Here is a 22066-nt window from a genome sequence, read left to right as displayed (position 1 = left end):
GTGTGTGTGTGTGTGTGTGTGTGTGTGTGTGTGTGTGTGTGTGTGTGTGTGTGTGTGTGTGTGTGTGTGTGTGTGTGTGTGTGTGTGTGTGTGTGTGTGTGTGTGTGTGTGTGTGTGTGTGTGTGTGTGTGTGTGTGTGTGTGTGTGTGTGCTGAATGTTGTTCGAAATACTACAAAGAACGCCTTCGCAAGCACCGCTGAACAATAAGTTCTGTGTGAGAGCTCAGGCCCATTCCGTTTCGGCTCCATCGTACTCTTCATTGCCACCCCTCATACTGGATCTAATCAATGTTGTGAAAGGTGCGCATAGCATCGTACGAAGCACACTACAGAAAACATCGATGAAGGGGTCGTCCACATTCTACCCCGAACATCCGCTGCTCACCCGAACGGACAAAAGATCGCTTCGTAGAAATAACAAAGCGTACACACGCCGCTTCTCTTTGCAAAAAGGCAGAAGAATGAAGGGGGCGTGGTAAACACGCGATGAACTGTGGGGGCATGCCGGGGCTTCGACGTTCACCTATGGCTCTCGGACGCCCGAATGAGAAGAGTGTGTGGATGCAGAAGCGAGGAGGTTGCAAGCACAAGAGAGTGTTGACGCGTGCTTCATTATGTCGCTTTCCGACGAAAAAAAATAGAAGGGAGCCGACAGGTACGACCTTCGCGCTGACCTTGAATGTTGCAGGGTTGCCTCCTCTTAAAGCCTGCAGGAGAACGCCGCCATAAAAAGGGCTCCGCTGGAACCCCATTGCGATCGCATCGTTGTGTAGACCGCTGTGGAGCGGATGCGAAGGTAGACATCAATTCCTGTCAAAGATGGACGTCACTGACCTCTCAGAGGATCTGTTGCTGAATAATGGGAGCCTCCTGGTCGGACGCTGTCTAACCTAAATTTAAAACGCTTTGTTTGCTTGTTGTTCACTGGACTGGTTCTCAAGGCCGCTTAAAGTACCGTACGTATGTAAGCACAAAAGCGAACGGCCAGATGAAAGTACGGACAAAAGTACAATGTGTTTAAGGGGGGATGAGGGTCTTAAAAACTTGTTTTTTTTTATTTGTCAACATAATCTGTTGAAACTTGACGCACAGATGTATCATAGAATGCTGATTTCAAATATGCGTTTAGATTTCAAATATCTCACCTGGAAAGAAATTTATACCAAAATAACATTCCAGTTAGGTCATTTCTTACGGGCCTTTATGATAATTTCTAAGTTAAAAAAAGTTTTTTAAGAGTATGCAGACATTTCCAAAGGTCCACCGCACATTTTAAAGCTTTCCTTTTTCCTTTAAACATGGTAGATTAGCAATTAGGCCAAGTGTGGAATAATTAGTGCCACATTGATTTTCCTTTCCAATTATGTTATTCATTTATGATCGACAAAACAAATTTATAGCCATTTCATTAACTTTAGGATGTGCTGTGGGCTCTTGCAAATGTCTGATTATCCTTAAGAAATGTTGCTTTAACTGATAAAGTACTATAAAGGCCCGTAAGAAATGATCTAATTAGGATAAGCTAATTTGCCATATATTCCCTTCCAGGTGAGATATTTGAAATCTTAGTGCATATTCAAAATCAGCATCTCATAATATAGCTGCGTGCTATGTTTCAGCAAGATATGTTAACAAATAAGAAAGAAAATTTAAGACCCTCATACCCCGTTAAGTAATGACCACTTGAACAGACGTGACGGTTAAGTACCCACTACTGCTCGTACGGGTAGTGTGACGTGCTGGTTGTTTTACGAGGAACATCTAATCACTTCATTGTCATCATTAATTAATGCCATGATGATGACGCGTTGAGCCTGAACTTAGCGCGTTTTGCTGCAGTAAATGTGGCTTTCCACTGAGCACTAAATTCTTTATACCAACTCGCAGAGACCATTCTCAAACACTGAACGCCGAGTTATAAGTCGAGAGTTCACTTGCCTGGTTGATAAGTCAGGTTACGTTATGTTAGGCGATAGGTCAGCAGTATTCTGGACGTATGTAGGCTCACAAGCTAGCAGGAGTGTTAAAGCACCAGGGACACCTGATTTTAGTTGCCTGTTTTCTTCTTTCATATGATGTGCTAGACATTAAAATGTAAGGTTTACCATGTGGTGTTCACCTACGGCTCTATAATTGAGTTTTTTTCTTGCTATTTCGGTTTCGGTTTTATCAACCGTACGAGGGCTGTGACGCGTTGGGACTCTTTAGGTCACGTGAGATACACAGAAAACTGCAATGTGATCGTTGATACGTAATTTTAAATCGATACAACGCTTAGGCCAGGCCGCATCAAGAGCTGGAATTACAACATATGATGTATCAACGACGAACTGCATTTTATTTTGTGCTTTCCCAACGCGTCACAGCCATCGCTCGGTTAATAAAACAGAAGCAGCATCAAGAAAAACTTTAATCATAAATAATCTAGCGGTCGTCAGCGAATGCGATTTGGTGAATCATACATTCGAATGTCTAACGCATCATTTGAAAGAAGAAAACACTCAACTAAAATTAAGTTCCTATGGTACTTTAAGAGCACTAATATTCTTTGACTAGAATTACGTAATGCTAAAGACGCCACACTGTAGTCGATGCACACAGCTCGACGCCCCCTTTCAGTGTGTATCCTTTCTTCTTGCAAAAAACTGTACGCAATGAAAAGTTGCGCTCGACTTTTCCGCGGTATTTTCACTCTAAAACACTTGTTGCTGGAGTAGTAAAGGTGGGAAAATGCGCACCTTTTAGATATTATTTTCTCGCTTCAATAGAGCAAGTATTCTTAGGGTTGAAACAAGCTAAGCTCACTGACGCTTTAGGTCAAACTTCAGCTTCAAGCAGCACCAAATGCGGACTAATTCAGCCACCCACCTGCCTGGGTGGTACATGTGCTTTTTCAGGGTTATACCTCTTGGTACTGTGCACGCAATTAAGCTGTGACAATGTTAGTCACAGGTGTGTATATATATATATATATATATATATATATATATATATATATATATATATATATATATATATATATATATATATATATATATATATATATATATATGGGAAAGAGGTTCATGGGCTTAGCATGTGCATGGGAGCGAATACAGTGATCTTTCTAGTAAAACAAGAGGAAACGAATACTTATTGCTGGAGAGGAGCTATTTCGAATGTGTTAGCGGGTTGAACGGGTGGGGAAAAGGGATTAATTAATAGGTGAGGCGAGCACGAATATAGGGCATTGTCGGTGATATTCAAGGGAACGGCAAGCTTTTGAATGTGCTTTTGTATTAGAAAATGAAGCAGTGAGATGGCGGCGTGATGTGAAGGCCAGAAATAGCGCTGATGACGGAGATAAACAAATGTGGCGCCGATGTTTTGATCAGATTCGTGTTTTCTTTTCTCTTTTTAGTTTAAATTTTGAGGTCCCCAAAGGCTGCAGAAATATTCAGACGGTAATTTCAGCCAATATTTGCTTGCAGTTAGCTTGCGTCCGTTTGAGGAGAGCTGAGTTTTATGGAAGCGATACAACGACGATGCTGAAGAAAAAATGCCATGCTTGCCCAGCCATGGAAACTGGGACAAACACTAATTTTCTTCAACTACGAAGTGTCTGTGAAAACTGTATACATTTCTTTCATAGATGATGGCTGCACATGGGGATGTTAATAAGTAACTACTCCTTTGGTGCATGTTCAGTACGTATTACAAGTAAAAAATTGTTCTGCAGGTTTATTGTCTGAAAGCTTCCTTGGTTGGTGCAGCATGAATCCAGTCGCGCTCACCATATCGCAGTTTGCATATATGTCCTTGCGCCGACAAAACATCAGGAATAACTTTTTAAGTTTTTTTTACTGCCCCTATGGCAACGAAGTGCATCACGAATGAGAGTTTTTATTGTTTCATTTTTGGCTTAATTATATACTGCCAACTAAATGTAATCAGTTAAGCGTTTGCAGTAACATGGCAACATGTAAAAACGCAGCACAATGCAAGCTTTTGGAATGAACAAATGAGAGTGTTAGTAGTTACTGCCAGTTATGACCGCGCGGGTCCATGTTGTCTCGGTGATTTTGGCGGATACAGGTTTTACCAAAGTATAAAAAATAAATAATTTGACAGTAGAGCCTCGAGTAATTTATTCATAACCTCATGCATCGCCACTTCTGAAATGAGGAGTACATACGTTGCACTCTTAAAAATGTAACTGCCTATATAATTCTCCCTTAGCTGTTTCGCAGCATCCTTCGTCTGTCATCAGTTTCCTTTTACACTGGCCTACCATATTGCAGAAAGCCAAGGCAATGACTCTAAAGAAACATATCAGACAGGCCCTTCTATAACCTACAACAAAGGGAAGAGTCTTTGCTCATACAATGAAAGGTACACACCCAACAGCCTCTTTCTGAAAACCTTTATAGGTGCACTAAAGAGGAATCTGAACTCGTCTTTTTACCGCGGGAACTCTATATCCACGTGCCGGGCATTCTTAGAAACTCGGCATTATTAACCTGTGCGGCTGATTGCCGTAATTAAATCGGATTACACATCCCGGCTCCCGCCCTTTATTTGAACTCAACGCGGTCGGTAGGAGGAGTCAACCAACGCGTCAGCCAGTCCCGTGGCGGCTTTCCGCTCGGCCATCGGCGGAGTGACGTGTAAATCAGAGTCCACGTGTGTTTTTATTTCCGTGGGCCAAATTTGCGGCTATATTGCCTGTGACTGAAAATGTTTATTCACAGAAACCTAAAAAACAAAATAAAAGCGAAAGCTAAGCCGTCACGGGACTGGCTGACGCGTTGTTTGACTACGCCTACCTATCGCGTTGAGCTCAAAAAAAGGTGGGAGCTGGGAGGTTTAATACGATTTAATTAGGGCTATCGGCCGCACAGGCTAATAATTCGAAGTTTCTAAGAATGCCCGCGGAACATGTAGATAGAGTTCCCGCTGTAAAAATACGAGTTCAGATTCCTCTTTATTGCACCTTTAATAGCAAGAAAAACAACAGCTACTAGTCATGAGCGCGAGACATATAATCAATTAACTGCAAATTAGACCCTTCGCATGACTCACGCAAACAAGGGCACAGGTCCTATATCCGGCAGCTAGAGATGTCAATGGAGGACCCATCAACGACCATGCTTCACAGGCTGTCCTATCACAACTCTGGATCAAACCGGATGAAGCGGAAGCTGGAGAGCGACTTCCGGAGTGCCAAGTTCCGGCAGGATAACTGCGCGCCGTTTAGCGACCATTAGCGCTCGCCCCACCCCCACCCCCCTACGCGTACGTCACAGCAGGGTCGCGTATAGGCACACTCGGCGATTCCACTAGCGGACACAAACACCGCGTAAACTTCGTTTCGCGCTGTCGCGAAGGGCTCAGGCTGAGACGGAGTAATCGTGGGGCTTTGGGAAAAAAAATCGGCGGGGGGGGACGTGATGGAGGGAGGATGTACAACGGCGGCAGGAGGGTATTGGAAATAGGGCTAGAGGCTGAGGGAAAGGGGTGCCATGTTACAGAGGTTCCCATGAGGGTTCGCTTGGCCAGCCAAGCGTGTTCTTGCTACACAAGGCGGATACCTCATTTTCCGGCCTCCCGGGCTTGCGCGCGCGGGCAAGTGCGCGCCCCCTTACGGACAGACAGATATACAAACGGCAGAGAGACATTTCTGACTCCCTCCTCTCAGGTGAGGGCGGGCTCGTCGCTAATTTAATCGGCGACGTGCCTCCAACAACCGCCGCCATCAGATACGTGCGGGCGACGACCACGCTCCCGCCCTCTAGCGGCGCGCGGGAGAAGTAGGCAGCTCGTCGCCGTTCTTCAGTTAGGCCTAACTGTGTCGAATCCGCGCTGCGGTGGCGCCGGTCATTCCGTTGGCTGGCTCGGAGGTGGGGACACGCCTGGCTGGTTCTCGCCGCCGTCTCCTCTGACTCCTCGAGGGTGAGTGAAGACTCCTGGTGATATCGCTGCGCAAGTCAGCAGGTATGCGGCGCGGGAAAGTTGACAGCGCAGGGTAAAGGGGAAGAGGCAGGATTTGACAGCTGCTTGGCCACGCCGCCCTCAGCTCGCCGGGCCAAGGGCGCAGGCTGGCTGGAAACAACGGACCAGCGTGTGTGATCCCGGATTCGCGAAAGGGTTGAACTTTCGCTCCACTATCTCGATTCGATGCGCAGATTGTCGCTTTCCATTTTGCTGGCACGCTATGCAACACAGCGACTCCGGAATGCGTTTGTTTCCTTGAAGGAGGTCCTTGGCTCTCTCGTTTTTTCCTTGTTGTGCTTGCTGCGGGGACGGTCACCCTGCAAGCGCTCCAACGGGCCAGCAGGAAGTGAAACGCGCTTGCTTCCTGCGATTAAATACGCGAGAGCTTGAGGTTCAAGGGCGGTTTCCGCGGACACTGCCGTGTCGGTTCTCAGTCTTGGGCGCTTGAGTATCTCTACTAGTGGTGCCACGAAAAGGAAGTGAAAACATAAAAAAGAATACAGGAGAAAACGGAACCTCCTGTACACGTGTGACTGGTATGGTGTACTCTTTACTTTTAACATGATGACAAGTGTTGTGTTGTGTTGGGTTTTATGGCGCATAAGCAACTAAGGCCATCATTGGCCAAGCTCGAGGTATAGGGGAAATCTCTGGATGATTATGTAGAAATGTGTGAAAATCATCGGTGCTGCAGAGTGCTGAAATAGTTAAAATTACCTCATGATGATGAAGGAAAAAGATGCTAAAAATGGGTACTATTAAAAACTTTTAAAGGGGGTCGGGTCACCTCAGCAGCCATCCTTACCAGGGTAAGGATCTCGAGGCTTCCAACCAATCAAATACAGACCTCACCCTTTTCCTCAGGAAACATGATGACAAGTGACCTCCGACTTCAGGTCACTGCGCCAAAGTCTCAACTTGAGCTTCTTGCATCAGTAATACTAAATGTACAGAATGTTTCTTGCTCAGTGCATTTTCGCACTCGATGGAAGAATGAAGGTAAGAAAATTGAAGTTACGTGACTGTCTAAAAAGGAGCGCGATGTTGAAGGTAAATTTTATAGTTAGTCCCTGCTTGGTCTAATTGTGTCCTCCGTGTTGGCTCTGGCCATAGTGGTGCGGGTCTAGGAAGGGAAGCTAGTGGATAGGCTCTAAACACGAGTACGCCACACGAGTAGCTGTCCGCTTTTTTAGAGATTTTTTTTATTTGACGACCGTATAACCGCGACCTTTTCACATCCTGAAAGTCTCGCTTTTTCTTTATGCTTTTAGAAATAAATCCGCCGCGGTGGCTCAGTTCATTCGGCTGCTGATCCCAAGGTCACGGGTTGGATTCTGGCCATGACTGTCCTATTTTTATATGAAGGATTTGTACGAAACCGTCCGTGAGCTGTTAGATGTAATAGCAGGTTAAAGAACCCCAGGTGGCCTAAATTAATCCAGAGCCCTAAACTGCAGCGTCCGTCATTTAACCAATGTGTCACGGCGGGCCGTTAAGCCCCAAAATTTTCAGTTTTTTTGGAACTAATAAAAAGAATGCCCTGGTACAGTGCTACAATCTTGAAAGGCTCAGTATTTTTAGGGCATGGAGGACAAATCGCTCAGACATACAACTGTCCCTCAGAAGTTCAAAAGGGGATTTAGTTCTGTGCACTCTATAAACACACATTTTACACGGACTCCCGAATGCCTCAAATCAAGCAAAGTAAAGTAAGTTCGCTTTGCTGACGAGCTAATTATATAGTCGGAAAAATTGAAACAGCAAGGCCGATAGCTGTAGGTATTCAATAAACCTGTTTGAGCAACTCTCCAGTGGTACCGAGCGTACCGAGCGTACCTGGAGGCTATTGCATTGAATACAATTCGAATACTACTCTCTTTATCACTGCATCGGTCTGGCCGATGTGAAGCTGGGCACCATCAGCTACTTCCGTTCGTCTTTGCCGCTTACCATTTCCCAAACACCGCTACACGCATCTTCTTGACTGAGATAATCGGTGGCGTTCTCTATCCCTTATAAAAGTGGTCTATAGGCATTCTATAGACTTCTTATAGGCTCTAATGCCTTCCTAAAGATATTCCTTTCGGTCTATTCACAAACCGGTAGCGTGATCTGGGCATTTTATTTTTCTTTCTTCTTCTTGTCCATTCTAACATATGTCTACTCAGAATCTATAGACTGACTGTCTATAATCAAGTCTAAGTGTATGGAAATAAAAGTGTATGGTGTTAGATCTATAGATTCTTTATAGACTGCCTTCAGTATTTCTATTGAATATAGACTAATCCCTAGCATTTGTCTACAGACAGTTCATAGACTTTATAGAGAAAACTCTATGGGCAGTCAATAGACCTTCTAAAGAAATTTTTGTAAGGGCCGGTGGGAAGCCTTAAGACATCCAGGGATTTTCTTTGTGACTTCACAGTCCCGGGGCTCTTTTATCACGAACTGCCAAAAGCATAACACCTTCTGCTCAGTTGATCATTCCCTGTTAACCCGCCACGGGACGCCAGCCGTTGTTATGTCTTAGCCCAGGCGTTCAACCAGCTGCGTCCCCTCCAAACAATGCACAGCTATGAAGCACTTCCATCTGCCCACTTTTCGGCACACCCGCTGTCCACAGCCCTTTTTCCTATGCACTTCCAACGGACAATCCGCTCGTATACTTCCACACGCCGTTGCATGCGAAAGCGGATGTCCATGTCTTCCAGGCATGCGTCTTGGCAGGAAGCTCCCGTATCAACGCCGGCTATAGTGTTCGCGCGTGAAGATTTAAATGCTCGGCTAGAGAGGAAGAAGACAGCGGGGCAAGCACAATTACCAACGGTCAATGAATCGCCTTCCTGCAGCCACCGCATATGGCATACGCACGCTAAGGCGGTCAAGACACCCGGTGGTGTAAGTCAAGGACACAGGATGACCGCGTCGGAGCAGCCAGTGTATAAGGGGGTTTTCCGGAGCAAGATGTTTAACGGCTTGCACCAGGGCGGATGTCGGCTCCACTCTGTATGCACGGTACATATCAAACGCAGCAGCATTGTTTAATAGCAAAGCGTGATATTTGACACGAATAACTTCCTTATTCTCTTCTTGAAAAGTCGTTGTGCTGAATTATCCTTTACCTGAATGCTTGTGCTGTGTGAGAAAATATAAATTTGAATGGCGCAAGGGAACGAACACAGGAAGACACAGAGACAGAAAGAGACACAGAGAGTGTCTCTGTGTCTTCCTGTGTTCGTTCCCTTGCGCCATTCAAATTTATGATGAACCAACTAGCCAAACAGCAAGTACTTCTGCAGAGAAAATATAAGAGCTAGCGATTCGCTGGAGTTCGGTAAGAAAAATTGACATGAGTGTTAATTGCGCAAGAACCTAATTAAGGGCGTCGCAAGACTAGCTCTCACACAGTAAAAAGGCTAAGTAGCCATCGAGGGGCGGCGACGAATTGAAAACTTTGCGGATGGGATGGGTCCAGCGAGATCTGGGCTGCATGGAATTCGATCGCCTTGTGCTTTGGAACAGTGAATAAATACAGGCTTTAAGAGTACCTTTAGACAGGATTTAAGAGCGTAGACGTATACTGGTGTAACGATCAACGCCAGGTGTGCACGCGCAAGAGGCACTAGTACATCTCCGGTATGCTAAAGGATGGTTTGGTTTGATTTATGGGCGTTTAACGTCCCAAAGCAACTCAGGCTATGAGGGACGCCGTAGTGAAGGGCTCCGGAAATTTCGACCACCTGGGGCTGTTTAACTTGCACTGACATCGCGCAGTACACGGGCCTCTAGAATTTCGCCTCCATCGAAATTGGACCGCCGCGGCCGGGATCGAACCCGCGTCTTTCGGGTCAGCAGCCGAGCGCCATAACCACTGAGCCACCAGTATGCTAAATGAGTCTAATGAGTGTTGGTCTTGGGCGCACTAGAAAAGGGCATATTTTCTGTTTTCAGGGGAAAGTTGGTTGGATGTGCGGATTAGTGTACAACACGTCCCGATCCACAGACGTGTTATCGACGTGCGGGACATTTATCCTGATATGAAGGCCTTTCCTGACATGCCCGTAAATACGTATCGCGGCTTTCAAAACACGACTCTGACCATCCTGCGACTTTCCATTATATTTCGTGCGGCGAGTTCCTGGGCTGAGCCAAATTTTGGCTTGCAAAATCGACCGATGATAGCAACACCTATATCACTAATATTGCATTTTTTTGTCGTGTCTATAGATTATAAAAGCTGCGTTTTTGGTTAGTGCAGTCTCTTTATTATTAGCATGCGGTACTATATATCGATACAAGCCAACTTCTATTTCTCCTAATCGTCCTTTCAACCCCGTTTGATGAATATACACTTCGCAGGAACCCCTTATGTAGAAACAGGAATGTTGAATATAGCTGTCCAAAATCTGTGCTCCATAAATTGGTGCTGTTGAATTTTCGTTTAGCCTTCAAAAAGCATTACCATTATTTATTTTCCCATCATGCCATAACATTAGATCTTTGTTGTTTTCTTAAGGCCGCAGGGCTACTCAAGTACTTAAAGGGCGACGTCTTTCACATCATGGTGAACCGAGTAATTATGTTCATCTATGAATATCAGCTGTATATGCACGCAACCTTATGTTACTAAGTCCGTAAGGTCTGCATAACACGTTTTACACGTTCACTGATAAGAGCAAGGGTCGCAAGCACCTCCCCCTCCTTGTTGCTGATAACACTATGAAATGCTGGTGAAATGTATACTGGTGAAATCCTGCGATATTTTCGATCACGGCTTCAAGCGACATCAGACTGACCTCAGACGCGCTCGGACCAAACACCCGCCTTCGCGCGAAGGCGCCACCAAAGGCAAGACAACAGCACCAGGTCTATAATACTTTCTTCTGTACGGCGTTGGCAACAAACAAATCCTCTTCAGCTATCCGGTGACGGTGAGACGAATGCGGGCCTGCGATCCATTTCGCACATTCGAGACACTTATCATCGAAGCTGTGGCGACCGTCATTCCTCCGCTAGTCTCTTATAGAGCACCCAACGATATCAGCAAGTATGCCGTCGGTATACAAAGAGGACGCCGATGCTGAAGAAGCGCCGGTCTCAATCCCGACGCCATCGTGGAATGCACGTAACGAACTCGCGAGCGTCCTTGAGCAGCAAAAGCCGTTTCAACGGAATCCCAACACCCTCTTACCCCAGCTCCCTTTCCTTTCGCAATGGCTTCTTTCCGCGAACGTTCTTCCTTCCTCTTCGCCCTCGACTCTGACTCGGGTCTTGGGAGAGAAGGAGAGAACGATAATGTAACGGAGATGGCAACGGGCGGCGTTATAATGGGTCCTCCTTATTCCGCAGGGTGGGAAGTTCCTACGCCGACCGTCCTCAGCTGCTTCAGAAAGATCTGCGCAGAGACGTTTCTCTTAAGTCTTACGTATCTGTGTTTTCCTTCCTAATTTCTTTCTCTGCGGTCCCATTGATGTCTCCTCTACAAACAGTCAGGGAACGGCTTTTATTCCTTCTCACTCTTCTCAAGATCTCCGCTAACAAAGAAAAAAAAAAGCAAGGTTAAGAAACCGCCTCCAAACGCGAGGAACGCACCTGTTGCTCGCCGTTGGAATGCAACCCAAGAGCGGAAGCCGCCAGTTGTGTTTGTATTTTCCGCGTGCCGCTTCAAGAAGCACCCCGGCCATTTGTACTAAGAAAGAAGATGAGGAGGGGGTTGGAGGGGGGAATAGAAGGAGAGGGAATGGTCGAGGGGGTTGAAAAACACTGCGACGACCTACTATTGCAACAACGAAGACGAACCTCTCTGACGTCATCTCTGCCACCACAACCACCGTACCACGGGGCTGAGCGGCGACTCATCTCCACCGGAAACGGCAAGTGGCCCTGCCGGCCAGCTCCCAGAACGTTCCGAAAATAGCGTGCTCCGGAGATGTTACATGGTGTGGCAGATTTCGCCCCTACCGTCTCGCACGCAACGCAGTCAGTCCCACGGGGAAGGCAGGTCGCTTCCGTTACGGTTCTTGATCTCGCCTGAGGGCTGGCTATGTATCTCACATCGCCTCGTTTAGCGGTGCCCCGCCATTTGCTATGTCTTCTTCTGTCTATTGTGGATCATCGGCTGTGAAAGAGAGGTGCCTGGGGAGGTGTAAAGATAGCGGAAGGCATGTGTGGGAACAGGTGGATGCGCTTTGTTACACTCTGTCTCGTCCTGGCTTCCGTGCTTTTTTTTTTCTTGCATCGGCTTCTAACGATATGACGCGCTGAAGCAGTTACTGAAATGGCTTCCGTGGCCGTATTAGCCTATTGTTTTCGTTTTCTATGCGCAATTTCCTGTTCCCCGGGACTGCTGTGTTGCCAACTGTCTAAGGATATAAGAAAGCCCTCGGCCTGGGTGTGAATTAGGGCGGTGTAAGATCATACAGAATCGGAACGAATTCCGAGAAGTGTTTATTGTGGAGAAAAGCGGGTGGTGGGAGCGACAAAGCAGCTGGAAACTGGGATACAAACACGTATAAAGCAGAGCATCAGTTGGAAGAAACAAGCTCCTCATCACATCCAGAGTAACTGTTTTCGGAAAAATACACCCCAAGCAAGCTACACGAAGGACCAGTTCATAAAGGGTTCTTTACAGTAATCTTGCATAATACCAATGCATGCTGTTGGATAAAAAAAAATTACTTTTCTCAAAGGTGAAGATTTCTCTTGCTGTCCAGTATTTTTCTTTTCTAGGCCTTATCGCTTACAGGTCCTGTTCTTCGTTAATTAAATGCTTATCGCAATTCAGGTAAACTCAACCAGTATGAGTTTTGCCAAAGTATCACTTTCTTATCACCATGTTAGTTGTATTCACGTCATCGGTCGCATAGTTTTCAAAACATTATTTGCCCGGGTACATTAGTATATGGCGTATACGCCAAACGCTAACAATAACAATAAGTTGCGAAATTTTCAGCTCACCAAAGCCAACCAATACCTGTGACTTTTAAGGTCACACATGCCCGCGCAGAAAGTCAAGTGCGCCGTGAAAATGGGGGAAGACAGCACAAAACAACGCTTTGTTCCTTCTGCTGCTGTCTTCGTCTTTGGGAAAAGATGGCGGTAAGGCTCAAAGGAAGCCTAAACGGTGCTTAGGTTGGTTAAAAAGCGGCAAATTAGCTTTCAAGTGCCGGCTTTGCGAAGCGGCAACTAGAGAATTCGACCACGTTGCGAACAAAACGGGGAGAGGAGGCCGCGGCGGTAATTTGTCTACGAAGCGAAAATAGAAGTTAGGCTTAGGCAAGAATAGAATGTGAAAAGAGGGGTCCCCTGAGGCTATCACGCGAGTGTGTTCGTGGAAGCCAGCGGACTCCCCACAACACCAAAGATAAAGGCTATGTAAAAAAAAGTTGAATAAAATAAATAATGAGACAAAAAAAGGGGATAGAAGTATCACGGAGATAAAAAAGAAACTTCAGTATTGCACCCATGGCAGTCAACACGCATTCGGAAAAAAAACAATCGGCCTAAAAAAAAAAGAAAAGCGCGCGGCGCCAAAACAAAAAAAGCGCGGGAAGAGAGGGCACTGCGCGGGAAGAGGACAGAATGCGGGAAACGAAAGCGCGGGAAGACAAAAGGGAGGGGACGAGAGTTTGCGAAAACGAAGGCGGAGAGTGCGACTGAACGGAGGAGGTGGAAAGAAAACGCGCGACGATTTGTCAACTGTCCGCAGCTCAGAGCGGTCTCTTTTGAAGAAGAGTGCGTCCGTGGAAACGATGGTCTTTTAGTTGTCCGCACTCTTGTGAGCCTGCGCATGTGTGTTTGTGCGCTCTTAGTGCTTGGGGCATTACTGGATCTCCGTCTCGGGAGTGCGACATTCTTTTGCCAGCTGAAAAAGAGCCAGAGTGCCACGAAGCTCGACTTACTTTCTTCGCGTGGAGGCGGAGATAAGGAGTGTCTGAGCTCTGATATTGGCGGTGAGGACTCTGAGTGGGCGGAGCCTGTTAGAAGGGAGTTGAGAAGGAAAGAGCGGAGAAGGACTCAAGTGGCAAAAAGCTGAGATCTCAGGATAACACTATTATCGGCGGATTTGAAAAGAGAGGAAGAGCCGATGAATTTCTAGGTGTTGAAACTAGTTTTTTTTTTTTTGAAGCGATGTTTATTGTCTCAGGGCATAAAAACTATGAAGTGAGAGATAAGTAAGATGCTTAAATAAGAACAATTACGACAATTGTTATAAGCACAATTTCGAAACCAGGTTAGCATTAGCCATTACAGGATAATTATAGCAATGATGATGATGATAATAACGTTTACAAAAGTTGTAATAAAACTATGATCTAGCTGTCAACTACAAGAAGGTCGTTCCTTTGAACTGATATACAACAGCTGACTTGATAACTGATACATAACAGTATATTAACTTCCTGGGAAGAGCCCAGTATGGTGCACATGGCAAAACCTCATCGCAGTGAGGCTGTATGCTTGTGTTCTTAGGTTTACCATAGGCATGGTTGGGTTTAGGTTTTTAAATAGAGACATTTATAATGTGCTGTGAAGAGCTAATACATGAGTTCATGACTGTTTTAATCACTTTTGTTTAACTGTGGGGCTTAACGTCCCGAAGCAAGTCATGGAGAATGGAGAGCGCCATAGTGGAGGGCTTTGGATTAATTTAGACCACCTGGGGTTTTTTAACAGGCGGTGATATCGCACAGTACACGGGCGCCTCTTTACGTTTTGCTTCCGTCCAAACGCAGCCGTCGTGGGCGGGAGTGAACCCGGGTAGCCTGAGTAGCCGTGCGCGTAACCGCTGAACCATCGTGGTGTACGTGTCATAACCGTTTACCAAATGTTCGTCTAGCATTAGGTTATGTTTACCGTCAGGTTCGTACAGCCGTTAGAAGTTAGCAGCTAACTATTAACTGTCTACGATTAACTGTGAGTACATGATAATCTTCCGTAGGTTTGGTTAAGGCTAGGTGAAGTTTAAAGTTAATGTCTTAAATACAGCGGATATCAATTAACACTTATCAAGTAAATAATTTCGTGAGAGTTTGCCTTGGGTTTGGTTAAGACTGGCATATTAAGGTAAGGTCGGTTTTAAAGAGAGGCATTAGCAATTAACTGTTCTCTGAAGAGACCGGCAGTTTTTTGGGGCGGTGAGCATTTGTTCAGGTTAGTTAAAAGCTGCTGCGCTATTGCCCTGTAAGTTTTGTCCGCGATTCCCCAATACGATATGAATAACAAAAGTGACAAAAATATTTACTTGTTTCGTCATATTCGTTTAGTGCAAACACTACTGGCACTACTAGTACGCCTATTACTACGAGCATTACTACTAATAACAATAATCAAAACAATCATCACAAAGAATTCGGAGGACGACTGATGTGCATCACGATAGCGATGAAGTTGACTGCCGCACTAGCTGCAGCCTCTGCAGGCACCCGTACGGCTATTGCAAGCATTGCTTCACTGCTTGGTATTCAGCCTGCGTTGGCGAGAAAAAAGCAAACCAAAAAAGCAAAGGAATGAAGGTTGCGTTGCAGCTCTGCAGTGCACTGAACGCTCGCGGGTTTCCTGTTCTTGCAATACTGCAAGGACGATGCACGCAGATGGCATTGCTACACTGAGCACACGCCGTGTGTCACACGCGGGCAATGCTCAGCTTTTACGGATGCTGCGCTGCACAGGATCTCGGTAAAAAAATAAAAGCGAGAAACAAACAAAGAAAAAAAGGCGGGGCTGAGCGGTCAAGACGTGTAGTTGAGTGTTTCCGTTCGTGTGTCAAAAAGAACCGGTTAAAACAAGGAATAAAGGGGAAGTGAAACAGGATTCTTGCGAGTGCGGGGTTTGTGCGCAAGGATATTACAAACACGAAAAGGAGGAAAGAATCTTAACACCGAGGCGAAAAAAAGCTGGAGAAGCAGGAATTCGACCGTGCTCTGGAATTCTCTCACTGAGAGCTTCCTTCTAGGAGGCAGGCAGCGGCGGCGATGAACTCTGTCGATAACGGAAATGTTACTGCCCCGGACGTCGCGGGAGGGCGCTTCACCGAGTGCCTCCGGTGACAACGCAGACACGGCAGCACCAGCAGCAACTTCCGAACAAGTGAGCTCATAAATCGACTCGGCGCCTATATGCTCTGGCTGTGCGTGTTTGTGGTGTCCGTCCGATTGTTCAAGAGAGGGACGGCCTTTGTGGGTGGTCATTCATCATAAGGGGTTTAGATGAGCAAATCTGGGGTAGCTGAAATTCCACAAGCTCGAAGACAGGCGTTTCGGGCGCGGAACAGTGGTTTACGAGTACTCGCCAAGTTACACCAGTTTGCATTAATACAGGTGTTTCGGGTGCGGAACAGTGGTTTACAGGCACCTGATTAGTACTGAGTGAACTGTAATGTTAACAGCCGAATCGACTCGGGGAAAAATTTCCTGTGGTGGGGTATGAAGACAAAAGGATCGGAGTTAATATGCAGCTTCGTAGAGTCACAAGGCTAGAATGAAAGCTACACAGCCATCTGAAATCTTACTAAGCTTCTTATACACATCTGTACACAATGATCAGTACGGAGTGAGCTGTAATGTTAAAAGCCGAATCGACTCGGGGAAAATATCCTGTAGTGGGGTATAAAGACAAAAGGATCGGAGTTGATATGCACCTTAGTGCAGTCACAAGGCTGCAAATAAAAGCTACACAGCCATCTGAAATCTTGCTAAGATTCTTATACCATCTGTAAACAATGTGCACCTTCCACGAAAATTGTCTAAATAATAAAAAACAGAAAGCAAAACGTCGAAGTTGAATTTTGTTGGCCGCGTAGGCCCAGTTGCATTCTGACATTATTCAATGGAAAATCAAGACGGTAGTACTGAGAATCAGCGAAAGTATTAATAGACAACGTATTTCATTTAAATGAGGACCAACCTCTTAATAGTCGACTGCAATTGTACGAATTTCACTCGTGAAACTTCAAGTTATTCAAACTAAGTTGCAGAAATGCACCCGGTGATAAAACTTCTACTTGTGCAGTATATTACTTTGTACAACTTCTATAAAATGTCCACGTGTGCAACTTTTCGTGCCGCAACTTCCTTACACTTCAGAAGTACAAATTCAGTGGCAGTTGGCAATAATGCGTCCAGTTGTAGAACTTCTTCTCCAGCAGCATCGAGCAATGCAACTTCTGTAAGGTCCAATTTATATAAGAACTAATCGCACAACTTCTTTGCAGCTCCGCAAGAGATCGCGACAAACGGCGCGATCACACGTACTGTGCTACCATACAGGCACTTCCGTCGACATCACTCGCACTGCCTAGGTGTTTTTTTTTTCGCATTAATACTTCAAATTCTCTTCTTGTTGGCTGGCGGAGTAGTCAAACCACGACGCAGTCCTGGTTCCGGATCACGTTTATGTCTATCGGGCTGTCGCGTGCAAAGCAACGGCCTGGAGATGCGCATGCGCTGAGCATTCGTTATTTATTATACACCCCCCCTCCTTCCTCTCCCCTCCTCGTAGCTCACTCTCGCGTGCCGGGCGATAGTACTTCTATTTTGCCGAAACAAACAGAGAGCCACAAAATATAGAAAGCAATTATGACGCGTCCACGAACCGCCTAGAGCGAGCCCGTATTATCTAGGATCCACACACAAAACTGCCCAAGTCAACCAGAAGCTCCAAGAGGCGTCTCAGGTCAGTCGGCAGATTGGACAACAGGGTCAGCCATGAGACACCAACTACTCACATACAGCCTGGATAATTATCAATAATAATAATAATAATAATAATAATAATAATAATAATAATAATAATAATAATAATAATAATAATAATAATAATAATAATAATAATAATAATAATAATAATAATAATAATAATTGGTTTTTGGGGAAAGGAAATGGCGCAGTATCTGTCTCATATATCGTTGGACACCTGAACCGCGCCGTAAGGGAAAAGATAAAAGGAGGGAGTGAAAGAAGAAAGGAAGAAAGAGGTGCCGTAGTGGAGGGCTTCAGAATAATTTCGACCACCTGGGGATCTTTAACGTGCATTGACATCGCACAGCACAGGGGCGCCTTAGCGTTTTGCCTCCATAAAAACGCAGCCGCCGTGGTCGGGTTCGAACCCGGGAACTCCGGATCAGTAGCCGACCGCCCTCCCCACTGAGCCGCCGTGGCCGGTTCCATGTTCCAGACATGGTCGTAGGGTTAATTACTTTGATCGCTGCCTTGCAAGCGATGCGAACGAAGCCTAATGTACTTACCTTTGAGTAATCTAATTCCTCTTTGAAGATTCGCCTAAAGCCCATAACCTTACGGTTGTAAACCAACTCTAGAGTGTGTGTATCCTGCAGCTTGGATTGCACAGCATGTAAATGAAATGGTTAGGCTGCAGCCCGCCATATAAGCAGAGCGCCGTAGCATGGAAAAAGGAGTTTTCATTTTGCTTGCATCATGTGCCATTTGATGTGGATTGCGTTGTTGTTGGCACATGATGCTTGCACCGGTGGACTCCATTCTGACAAAACTTGATAACTCGTCGCCGGCGAAGCTGGAATTGCAGTCAGAGCCCGTATAACCTGTGTTATATCTGGTCTCAAATGCTACGACTGTCACCGTGCGCTGCTGCTTCTGCAGCGCTGCCCTGCAGGAGGAGCTGACCGGGACAAAAAGCTCACCACCTCTTTAGCTCACCGAACAGAGGCCGCGAATGAAGTCCGGCGCGCGAATACATGAGAGTTTAGGGAAGGTATTGTTAGGGTTAGGTAAAGTTTAAGGTTAGGTAGTAAATTTAGGCGTTAAGAATGAACGTTTAACAATGAAGTTTCACTTGGGCTAAATTGACTTAGGTTAAGTATTAAACAGACGTGTTAATATAACTTATGAGAAATGACAAATAGGTATCGTCCCAGCCTGAGTCATCACTTCATAGAATAGAATGACATGTTCTGTTCTAACCTATCCCAGGTTATTTTTTCACTCTTCTCAGCTCTTTCTGACATATTGATTTCGCTCTAGCATACCCGCCGAGGTGGTGTACTGACTGTTGCGTCCGGCTGGCAATATCGAGGAAGCGGGATCGAATCCAAGCCCATGGGAATTTCGATACGGAGTCCAAATAGAAAAACACCCGTGTGCTGTGCGACGTTACTGCACGTTAAAGAACCCCAGATGGTTGAAATAAATCCGTAGTCCTCCGCTAAGACGCCTCTCATTGTCCACGCCTAGGTTTGGGACGTTAAACCTCACGCATCGTATCACCATCTCGCTTTATTTATTTACCTCTGTAACTTCTTTGTCGCCACTTATTGACCAGCGACTGCGGGTCCCCGCTGCCAGAATGTATCGATTTTTACACGCCAATGCACTACTGCTGGATCTAAGGAAAAGCATTCAGTTTAAGTTTCTTTAGCCTGCATAGAAATCACAGCGCGCAGGCAATTCTGTGGGTCTCTTTCATCGATATGTGGCGAAAGCTGCCGGGATCACGGCTGCAAAGCACGTGCCCTGCAGCCGAACACCGCACTGCGCCACAGTGACGTGCGGCGCGGGAAGAGTCAAAATTAAATTATCAATATTCAAGGGAAGATACGAGGCACGCAACTTTGCCGAACGTGTTATCAACGCTCGGGGACGACAAGTCACGTCACACAGACCAGATTTTGAATGCCAAGAATACAAGGATACGACGTGGAGCCTATATTTTCCCCGTGTAAAAACCAGGGCATACCCTGTACATAACACACGGAACGCGTGCGCGCGCACCTTGCGTCTCGATCCCCAGGAGCCCACGGAGGGGCCATAGTTGCTACCGTAACGCAGAGGGCACCTAGCAGGTAGCAAGGCCCCGTAACGAGTTTCCCCCAGTAATAACGGGTGCAGCCGGAGGTGAGGTGAGATGGTGGTGGTGTGGCGCTAGAGGGGAGGGGAGGGCACAGTGGTGGTGAAGATGCAGAGAGAGAGGGAGAGAGTGAGAGGAGTCGTGGTTCGCCTATATGTATATAAGGAAGGCGGCCAGTTCCTCCGACAGCGGCATCGAAAGGCAGCGCAAAAGAGAGGTCGGCCGGGGCCAACAGGCATGCATGGGGGGAAGGGGGGCTGCCAGTCCCCCCGCCCGCCTTCCGCGCCTTTCATGTTCTCTCCTTGCCCCGACGGCCCGTCGAAAAGAAGGTCCGCATTCCAGAGGCGACGTGGTCCCGCCGCGGGAGAAGAGGCGGGCTCCCAGCCTGCCAGCTACGCTGCTGTAGCTCCCGCTGTTTACGCCACGGGCGAGACAGCCGAGTTGGGTGCAGCGAACGTGTGCAGTGGTAGTGCGCGGAAGGCCACTCGGCTGATATGTGTGTCACTGCGGATCATGGAGCTCTTGCTAGACGCAGCTGGACACGATGGAGAAGTGTAGCGCCGAGACCGCTTTGTCTAAGGCCAGCTGCACAAGGTGTTAATATTCCCACCTCCTCCCTGCCCCTACCCTCTTATGTGAAGGTGAGAGCTGCAGCTCATCATCGCATATACTAAAGATACAGAACTCCTGGTCGGCACTGTCTTTGTCAAACGCTGTCCCTAACGCGTAGCTATAGGTTGCAGCTTATCAACAATGGCACCGATGGAACAAGCAGGAAATCAACGGCACAAGAAACGCGCAAACAGGGGACCGATGGCAGTGGTGACATCATCGGAAAGCCGATGTCTCACGTAAAGCACAAGCAAGGAATAAATGATATAAGGAATGTATGATCAGGGAACACAGACAATCGATGACAAGAGCAGGAAACCGAAGGGGCAAGCAAATCAAAATCAGAGAACTGATGACAACGATGGAACGAGCACGGAACGGCTCGCGCAAGCTAAGCACAAGCAGGGAATTCATGGCACAAGGAAAGCACTGGAAAATAACCGATGGTATCGATGTACATGCACAGAACCAATGATAGTTGCAGAACAGGCGAGTCTGCATGTCCTTACAAAAATTTCTTTAGACAGTCTGTAGACTCTCCATAGACTTTTGTCTATAAAGTCTACGTCCTTGCTATAAACAAATCCGATAGACTGGTCTATAGACAAATCCTACAGACAGTCTGTCGACTATGAACAGGCAAAAGAAAGATATCTATAGGAAGCCAAAAGAGCCTATAAAAAGTCTATAGATAGTATAGACCATTGCTTTAAGGGTAACGGCAAGGCGTGCATCACCGTTTGCACGTCGCGAGTCGCGACTCTTCCGTGCATGGGGCAAAATGTGCGGTAAATAGACAGCTGTAAAATGTAGGAATTGATTGATTGATTAAGCAGGGTCAGCCTTTTATCGGGATACACCGCGCCCAGAGGTCAAAAACGATTAATCTGCATGTTATTTACTCCAGTGCCCTTCCCCAAAGCAGCTCCGGAATTGTTTGGCTCAGATTAATATGCAAGCTGTGAAGCGAAGGTTTGTCTACTTAGGCAAGTGTGGGTCCTGTACTTACCCGAATTTAATATATATCGGCAGTGCTAGCGATAAGGCCCCATTTATAGTCCTCATTGATTCTCTCAAACATAGGCACCGCCAGGAATAGTTTTAGAGATGCACACATAAGTTCTACATTCCGGCAAGACGACCTAGCTGCCAGTTGCAGGAACGTTCTCTTATAGCAGAAATAAATCATCCTTGTAGTGCAATAATTTCCTGTTCACTTCTTGAAAACGAGAACTCATTCACGTGAATGCCGTGAAAACAGCCACTCATAACGTACTGGTGTCGGTGGCAGCTGTCGTGATTAGTATAGTTGTTGTGAATACAGTGCTGTGCACACCTAATCGGCTTTACTATACCTCTCTTTCATCTCGTATGCTTTTACAGGGCTGCTCAGGCTGCATAAGCGTACGATGTACTCATCCTTCACCTTAGTCGTCGTCATACGTCTGCCCATCCCCTTCTATTTTCTGTTTTCCTAGAAAGCGAACTAAAGTGGTAGAGCAATCTCACTCAGGTCGACCATTTTGTCGCTCGAGGAAACAAATTTCCTCCCCTTTCCAAAACTATAATCTCGTTTCGTGAAGTACGCTTTGTGCCCCCACAAATAACAACGCACAATATAATCGCAGCTACGAAAATAAGTGGTCGTAGTGCACTAGAG

General features: G+C 46.3%; 1 protein-coding gene and 1 long non-coding RNA gene across 4 annotated transcripts in view; one reads left to right on the top strand and one right to left on the bottom strand.

The window, feature by feature from the left end:
• The window catches only part of LOC144104184 (G1/S-specific cyclin-D3-like), a 325929-nt gene that overhangs the window by 157278 nt on the left and 146585 nt on the right, over positions 1 to 22066 (bottom strand). The gene's annotated exons all lie outside the window — the stretch shown is intronic.
• Positions 5659 to 22066, top strand: part of LOC144104182 (uncharacterized) — a 53914-nt gene continuing 37506 nt past the window's right edge. Inside the window, exon 1 of the long non-coding RNA XR_013308448.1 lies at positions 5659 to 5931. This is a non-coding gene — a long non-coding RNA (uncharacterized LOC144104182). The remainder of the gene's footprint in view (positions 5932 to 22066) is intronic.

This window comes from Amblyomma americanum, chromosome 9 (genome assembly GCF_052857255.1).
Source record: "Amblyomma americanum isolate KBUSLIRL-KWMA chromosome 9, ASM5285725v1, whole genome shotgun sequence".
NCBI classification, from domain to species: Eukaryota; Metazoa; Arthropoda; class Arachnida; order Ixodida; family Ixodidae; genus Amblyomma; species Amblyomma americanum.
Note: the sequence above shows the minus strand (reverse complement) of the source record. Positions and strands in the feature narration are given on the sequence as shown.